This window comes from Pinus tabuliformis, chromosome 6, assembly GCF_031772625.1.
Source record: "Pinus tabuliformis cultivar Carrire ecotype Pingquan chromosome 6, CPIR1, whole genome shotgun sequence".
NCBI lineage: Eukaryota > Viridiplantae > Streptophyta > Pinopsida > Pinales > Pinaceae > Pinus > Pinus tabuliformis.
In genome coordinates, this window is record NC_142292.1 from 328031687 (window position 1) to 328040614 (window position 8928).

Sequence of the window (8928 nt, forward strand, 5' to 3'; positions counted from 1 at the left end):
GTTGTCCAAGTTGTGTCGGGGTCATGGGAACGATGTAAAGTGTAAAGTGGAGGGTAATTTTAACGGAAGCGAGATTTTTTGGTTACATTATTTAACTTTAATAGATAATAAAAAAGGCACAAATAAAAGATAAAGATTTTATAGTAATATAAATTAATTTATAGCTAGTCTTTTTTTAATATAATATTTAAAGTTGGTTTTTTGGTTCATCATATTGTTATGTGACTTTTATAAAAGAAGGTACGTGTTTGACTTTTCCATGTTGGTTTTTCTTTAATGAAAATGAATGTATTTGAGTTTGCCTTGTTTATCAAGTCATCCAATTTCTTTTGGTTAAAGTATTTATATTTGAAAGGGAGGGTGTATAGTCTCGACCAAATCAAATTAATTTAAGTGAATAAAATAATTTTTTTTGTTTTTTATATATTTTTTTGAACTTGGATTGTTGTTATAATTTTAATTTTTTAGTCATATGTGAATGTTAGGTGTGGATTTTTAAATGCAATTGTAAAGAAATTGTTTAAGTAGAAAATAATTTTGTTTGAATGATGATTAGGATTGGATGATTTTGTTTTAAAAAAATCTGAAATTAAGAATGTTTGAATTATTTTTTTAATAGTGGAAATAGATCCATCAATCTCAAAAACCATGAAACACCATATTATCAAAATGGTGCCTAAAAAAACAATTTTTTGGAAAATCAACCCGCATTCAAATTATGCTAATTTTAAATATGTAATTATCACACACGTTTCTTAAATATATTAATGTAAAAACATTCCAAACATGTTTCTTAAATATTGAGTGTAACTTCTTAAATGCAATGTTAAATATTCCAAACATATTTATTAAATATCTCTATGTTATGTGTGGCTTCTTAAATGCAATCTTAAATATGTCCAACTACAATGGCCAAGGAATGACGCGTGCACAGTGAATTCTTCACGTACCTCATGTACATGAGTCAACTGCAGGTATTATTGCACATGAATTGCTGGGTGTCTCCGGGACACGCTGTGCGAGTACGCGCACTATTTACGATTGAGATTGATCCTTTTGATTTAAGGGTGGCAGGGTTGGAATTTCAAAAGAGATTTATTTGTCAAATGCGATGGTTTTGATATTTTATTCATTTATTTTTATATTTTTAACCAAAAAAAATACGATAGTTTTGTAATTTTTTACTATATTTATAAACAAATAACAAAGAATTTATCCATCAAATTCTATTCCTGAATACTGATTCTTTACTTGTTTATCAAAACTCCTGATTCGCCAAATCGAACCTCATTCTTTGCCCATTCAACTTTATCTCCCGCCGCCAGAACGCTGGTCTGAATTTTGCAAACTTAAAAAGACATTAAATTAATTTATTATTATTATTATTTAATTTTAATAATTATGATTATTATTATATAAATTTAATTTAATAATCAAAGTCGCATTTTTTTTTTTGACAGAAACGGTTATGTTCATATATTGATTCTTGGTTGGAAAGCCTTAATTCAGATTACAATGGGGTGAACAGAGATCAGATTTATCATCTACCGGGCACCAAGTGGCTTCCCTTCTAATGAGCCTGCGACTTTTGCTAGCTGTAGTTCTTGTAGCTTTGTCTATCTTTCCTAAATTACAGATACAAACAAACTGCTTTAATAAGAGACAATAAAACATTTTAAACAGATGATTACGGGATGGGGTCCCAGCCTTCGTCTCCGTCTCTTAGAAGGACTCCAGGGGGGAGGAGAACTGCTTTGTTGGCTTCAGCATCGGCTTCTTTATTGTTGTCTCTCTTTATATGAAGAAACTCCAAATTCTGAAAGGTATTTGTCAGGAATCTGATTCTGCTCAGAAGTCTTGATAATCTTAAATCTGAGGGAGAGGAATTATCCACCATAGCCTTTATAATGGACTGAGAGTCTCCAAAAATAGTTGCATCTTTGATACCCAAAGAGATGAGCAGCTTGAGACCCTGGAGCAGAGCCAGAGCTTCAGCTTGAATGCTGGAATTGAAACCCACTCCCCAAGCATATCTGGATTCGGTTCTGCCATCTGCGTTTTTAATAACACCACCTGCTCCGGAGCTACCGGGGTTGCCTTTTGCAGCACCGTCGAAGAATAGAGTTTTTCTTGCCTTCTTTTTGCAAAGATCAACGAGCTCTGCAGCCTTGAGACGGATTTGCCAATGCTTAAGGATATGAGGGGGTCTGACTTTATCAACGAATTGGAGGCCCAAAGCATCGCCCCAAGCAGCGTCATGATCGCTAAGATCTGCTCTGTCTAGCTGGTCTCCTAAACATTCTTTCAAATGACTTTTGATTTTTACCCAGATTATCCTGGAGTCACTCTTTTTGCCATTGAAGATCCTATGGTTTCTTTCCAGCCATATGTGCCAGCAGGTTAATTTAGGAATAGCGAGCCAGGCTTGTTTGATATGCAGGTTCTGAGATGAGCCACCTGGATACATGCGCGTCCATTTAGAGAACAAATCTGAGCAGTGAATAGGAGGGGCGAAGTTAGAGTTTAAATGCTTTAACACTTCCTTACATAGATCAGCTGCAAAGCTACAAGAAAGCATCATGTGAGCGGCAGTTTCTTCGTGGTCTTCACACAGCGAGCAGCGAGAGGGTCCAATAACGCCTCTTTTACTAAGCCTGTCCTCAGTCAAGATCCTGTGATGGCAGAGGAGCCAGCGAAAGATGTCTATCTTGGGAAACGTTGACTGAGACCAGATCCCCTGCCAGGGCTTCGGATCTGGCGGCACATTCGGTTTCTGAGAGAGATGGTTATAACCTTGTGAGACTGTGTAATTGCCCAGGACTGAACCCCATTCCCTCGTGTCTGCTTTCCTGGCATTCAATGGGGCTTTGCCTTTTAGGTGAATGAGGAGGGTGGCGTATTCGTTGGATAGATGCGATGGAACCTCCAGATTTCTCCATCTCTGTCAGTTGTTGTTCTCCCACTGCGATAGATCCCACAACGTTTTAACGCCTGCTCTATCCAACCATTCTTTTAACTGGATCAGGGATCGATCCTCAGCAAAGGGGTCGCAGCTCATAATGCGATCCTCCCAAATATTAATGTGTTTTCCGTTTCCAGGTATCCAATGCACATGCTGTTTAACTAAGACAGAGGCTTTCTCGCACAGCTTATGTATCATAGTTCCAGTGGAGGTAATAGGATTGTCCAGGCAGCGTGCTCTCTGCCCACGGAAGTATTTTTTCCAAAGCGCAAGCTGAGCCCAACCTGGGTTTGGAGCAATTATCCTCCATAACAGCTTTGCGCCCAATGCTATATTTTGTTTACTGATATTCTTAAAATACAGCCCGCCTTCCATTCTGGGCAAGGAGATTGTGTCCCAGCTTATTAATGGAATTCTCTTCTCATTTGCTTTGCCACCTTTCCAAAAGAAGTTTCTAATATACTCCTCCATTTTCCTCGTGATGCCAATAGGAGCCATCATCACTGCAGCCTGGTAAATGGGAAGGCTATTCAGAACAGCTTTTATAAGCACTGTCTTACCTGCTAGATTGAGCCAGTTGAATCCCCAGGAACGAATTTTAGACTTGAATTTTTCCATCAGAGGCAGCCAGTCTCTGCTGAGGGCTCTTTTTTGGAAGACAGGGAGGCCCAGATACTTAAAGGATGACCAAGTAAAAGAGGCCGCAAACCCAAAACAGTTAGATATGGCTTGAATCGATCTGATCGTTGCATTCTAGCAGTAAATGTGGCATTTGCCTTTGTTGAGGCTGCTTCCTGAATCTTCGCAGTAGGCATCCACCACTTCTTTGAATCTTACAACCAAGGGTAAGGAGGCAGCACCCAGCAGGAGAGAGTCATCCGCAAACAGTGCATGATTTATGCTTTTAACACCTCTTGCTATGTTTAGTCCCAATATTTCTTGGTCAGTCTGCTTTTTATTCAAGAGGAAGCTGAGGACAGAGGCTTGGAGGACAAAGAGCAAGGGGGATAGGGGACACCCTTGCCTCAGCCCTCTAGAGGCTTTGAAAAAGTCAGCGACCCTCCCATTCACCAAAGGGGCGATCCATGGCTCACTGATACATGCCTTGATCCAACTGATGAATTTTGTAATATCTCTCCCCTTAATAATAAATAATAAATAATAAAAATAATAAAAATAATACAAAAATAATACAAAAATAATAATTAATAATAAAAATAATGAATAATAATAAATAAATCACTTAATAATAAATAATAAAAATAATAAATCATAACTGTTAAATAATAAATGATATTAAAATTTTTATAAAAAGAAATAAATAATAAAAATAATAAAAATAAAAATAGTAATAACCATATTAAAGCTCTAAATAAGAATAAATAGAAATAAAACAAGAAAACTATCAAAAAGAAGGAAATAAGACAAGAAAGCTAAAAATCAAAAGAAAAGTAAAGAAATAAAACAAGAAAAAAAGTTGCATGCAGACACATGGAGTGTGTGCATGTGGTTCCCCTTCCAATGTTTTGTTCTATTTAATAGATGGTGAGGAAGATGAGAGGCATTCCTGCATTCCATCTTTCCAAGATTCTATCTTTCATTCTCTTGGGAGAATGGTGTTTTAAGACATAGGAGTCACTGGTAGTAGTACGTTGATTGAGGGCTCGGGGGTGGCCAGTTGTAGCAAATCATTGCACAATTGAGCCTACGGTTGGGTGGAGAGTCGTCCCCAAAACCTGGTTGTGGTAAGCCTACTTCTGTGACAAGTAAGCGCTGTTCTTAGTTGAATTTAATGTTAATTAGAAAAGTTAATTAGATATTTATTTTTGGACTGTTACATATGGTATCAGAGCTTGGGTTCAACTCTTAAGGCCTATGGGCATCTTTAAAAAAACCGCAGATTGCATATATTTTAATTTACGTCCGTGTGCAAGTGACCTTAGTTCTGTTTAAGGCGGGAGCGTATATCCTGTCCTAGTAGATCCTTGAGAACTCTCCTCTTTTTTCTTTTTACATAATGTGGCTCTGCAAGTTGCGGCTACAAATTTTCTCATTATTCCTCTTTAGCTTTGGCTTTATCCTCAATTCCGCCAAAAGTTATCAAATAGGATTTCACCTTTGTTACCGAGTAGGTTCAGACCTTAGGCTAGAATCCGAGCAAGAAGGTCGTAGTTTACCCTGAAATTTTTTGCTATGACATGCAGTAGAGATCGGTATGATCGCCCTATATTAGCGATGCACATTACAACTCGACAAAATTTACAAATTTTGAGATTTTGGTTCCAAAATTGTTTTTTTTTTTTTTTTTTTCTAGAAAGGCAGCTTCATGTCTTGCTCCATTTACAAAACATTTTTTAAGCTGGAAGAATCTTCGAAAGAAGCCCCCTTGGGAAGGGGAGCATCGGTGCTTTTCTGGGCACTTTCTGTAAGTTGTGATTGCTCAATGTAGTCAAAAGAGTTTACTTTTGTTTGTTTGGAATAATTTCAGCGTATTTATTAAAAAAAAAAATTAGTTTTCTCAGTGAAAATTAGAAATAGACATTGTTTCATGATCCTGCATGCTGCCTGTAACTCTGTCTATTACAATGTAAAACATGTAGAATTTTAGACGGTATTGCGGGGGTATTTTACATTCAAGGTTTGACTTTAGTTACAGATATAATCAGTGATGTTGAATAACGAATTACCTTTTCTATTATAGTTGGTCTGGTTGGAAAACATTTTTGCATCTCAACTCTATAGAGTATCTAGTTATTATACCTATACATCATCGTTCGAATTTTTGATTAAAATTCTCAAGAGATACTGCGATCAAAATAATCTCAATAACATGTTTACTTCAATCCAGAGTCTAGAGTTTGACATGTCGAATCAAAATCCAAATATTTTAAGGGGTTTCTTATATTTTAAACGTTGCAGAGGAAAACTTTCTAAAACATTTGAGAGAAACCATCCTTTTATATGATTAGAATTCCTTTCTATATTTCCTTCAATCACTCTGTCAAGGCTCCCTGTACTTTTCAACTTGGAATTTGTTGAATGCAATCCGATGAGTCAAAGGCTGCGTCAATGGATCTTAGCGGGAAGGATTTTAGCTTAAGTGTTTTGGTAAACAATGTGTTTCCTTAACTGTGTGGGTTTATCTTGAGACATATTGTAACTGGCCTATTTATAACATTTATGAAATAGTTGTATCTGGTATAATAATAACAACAACTACAACGGTTTCTAAATTACCAATTCTCCAGAAATTCTCATTCCCATTTAAAAAAAAAAAAAAAACTATATAATCTGTTCCACGATCCAATTCAATTCAATCACCTCAACTGGTAAGAAATCTGTCTATTAAATTAAAATCAGTCTCATTATCTCTGCTGAATGCATGCAGTATACATATATGGTTATACCCGCATTTCAGGGCCCTGTATTGCATTCATATAAGCATTTTAAGATTCATATAAGCATTTTGGTAAGAATGCAGTTTTTCCCTGAAAGCCTAGCAGGTATTTTTCAGTAGATATGCTAAATGTTGTGATTCCAATCACCAATTGGAATATGTAGAAATCCTAGGCCTGAAATTTTACCTGTTAATTGAATTGTTACATTTAACAACAAAGAAAAGCATTTTGTTCTTCATTTCATTTTATTTAATAATAAATCTTGTGGCAATCAATAAGCACCAGCAACAGTGTAATAAGCAGACTAACAAATGCTCTCTAGGCTGGGATATATATCATAGTTGCAATGCTTCAAATCTTACTGTGTATATCTCTACTCTATTGCTACTGGGTGCATGATGTTTACCTCCTCTGGAACGACATTATTTTGAGAATCAGGATTTGAAACAATCTCTTTTGCATTTTGTTCTGAAGCATGGATTTTGATCCATTTCTAAAGCATTGCTTTATGTTACAGTGTCTTTTGGGTCGATACATTTTATTGTTTTTGTGTAGAATTGCCAAGGCATCTTGGCTTTCAATAATGTATTTTGTGCCATCTTATTGAAATCTTTTGCTTCCTATTTCATTCAGCGTGTTGTATGATCATGGCTCTTTTGATTTTTGATCAATGCAGTTTGGTGCATCTTAAAATTCTCCTATTTTTCCTTTCTACTATTTCATATTCAGTGGTTTATACATACCCTGAAGGCTTAAACTGATATTTGATAGCTGAATTCTTTGTAAAGCTACATTGCAGTGTGTTGACAGTAATGCGTTCTGAACTCTATATCTCTCTACTCTGCCCATTTATTTTTCTTCCATTGTGCCATGATACTATAATTCACTTCACAAATATGTAGACGTCGATCTGCCTATTTTGTCTTCTTGTTGCCATACTGAGTTCCACTTCATGGTTTTGTAGATGTTGACCATTCAATATCTGGCCCGTCTCTAGAAAACTGCTCCTGTTATCCTAGAATTTGGTCTTTCTGATTTCTCATTTCGGTCCATGCTTCATTCTTATTTTTCCAATTTGAGAGGTCTCTATAACATTTTAGTCTCGAAGTCTCCAAAGGTGGTGTTTTTAGATGACGAGGCTTGACAAAATAATTGAACTGTCCCTGAATTTTGTGTGGGAGCCATTTTTGGGGATTTATGTTTCTTTTCATGTTTTCCTATTTGGGGTTGGCAGAATAATTGGAGAGATTGAAATTCACTAGAATAATATTAGTAGCATTCAGTGAAAGTCTTTCTAGACTTGCAATACACACAGGGGGAAATTATATTTCATTGCATTTCTCTATGTATTTTTATTATATACTGTCCTTTTATAAACATAACAACCATGTTATTATTAGATATTCAGTTCAACTATTTCCACGAACGTCTCCAATAATTTTTCCATAATTTTTTCTAGTGGTTCTATGAAACCCTCATCCCTAAATTTTTTTGGTTACATCATCTTCGATTCATATGTGACTTTTATGCGTGATCTATATGATTAGAAAACAATAATATAATTTAGACATTATTATGAATCACAAGCAGTTAAAACCAATTCCCCAATCTCAGAGTTTACCCAATTATGAGATAGGTTCAACATAACAAACAATGATTTTACAAGGCAAGATTGGGTGATTTTTCTTCCCAATATACAAATGAGATATTACATACTCTCCCACTTTAAGGAACTTCATCCCGAAGTTAAGTTTTTATTATTTATTATTTTATTTGTTTCATGTTGCCAACTCCCTCTGCTGAACTAGTATAACCAGCAGGCATGATGTTATGTCGAGGTATATTGACATATTAATTTACTACATGATGATAGGTATTTGATGTTGATGTTATAACTTATGATGGTATTCATGAGGTGAAGCATGTATTATTCATAATGTTGCGATTAAATATGATGAATGTTCTCATGATGACATGCAAGATTTGGCATATGGACTAATTTCTATGATACTATGATGGTATAGCTAATGCATTGGTTGCATGTTGAGGTATGATGATTGACAGGACTCCACAATGGGCTGAGAGGGCCGGTTTATTTGATGATCTCATGCGAGCCCATACGCACGAGGGAGAATAAGTAACATCATATGGGCTGGGGACAAACTCAATCAACACTACATATGCCAGTGGTTCCTTTGTCTTGTGTATAGCTCTTGATGGATAGCTCTAGAAGAGCTATGAGACCATCTTGAGGAGGCCACATGGCTGATGTTCTAGGCTAGGTGCCTAGTATTGGATTGGGATGCCGAAGTCTAGAAGGGATGTAAAGGACTTCGATGTCTCGGGCTGTGCACCTTAGTAGTTGTGGAGGGAGTGGGCCAGCCATGCCAGATGCCCGAGGTCATTGAGTACTGGACCGGATCCCTGCCTTGGGGCAGATGAGGTAAATAATAAAAATAATAAATAATAAATAATAATAAATAATAAAAATAATACAAAAATAATATTAATAATAAAAATAATGAATAATAATAAATAAATCACTTAATAATAAATAATAAAAATAAT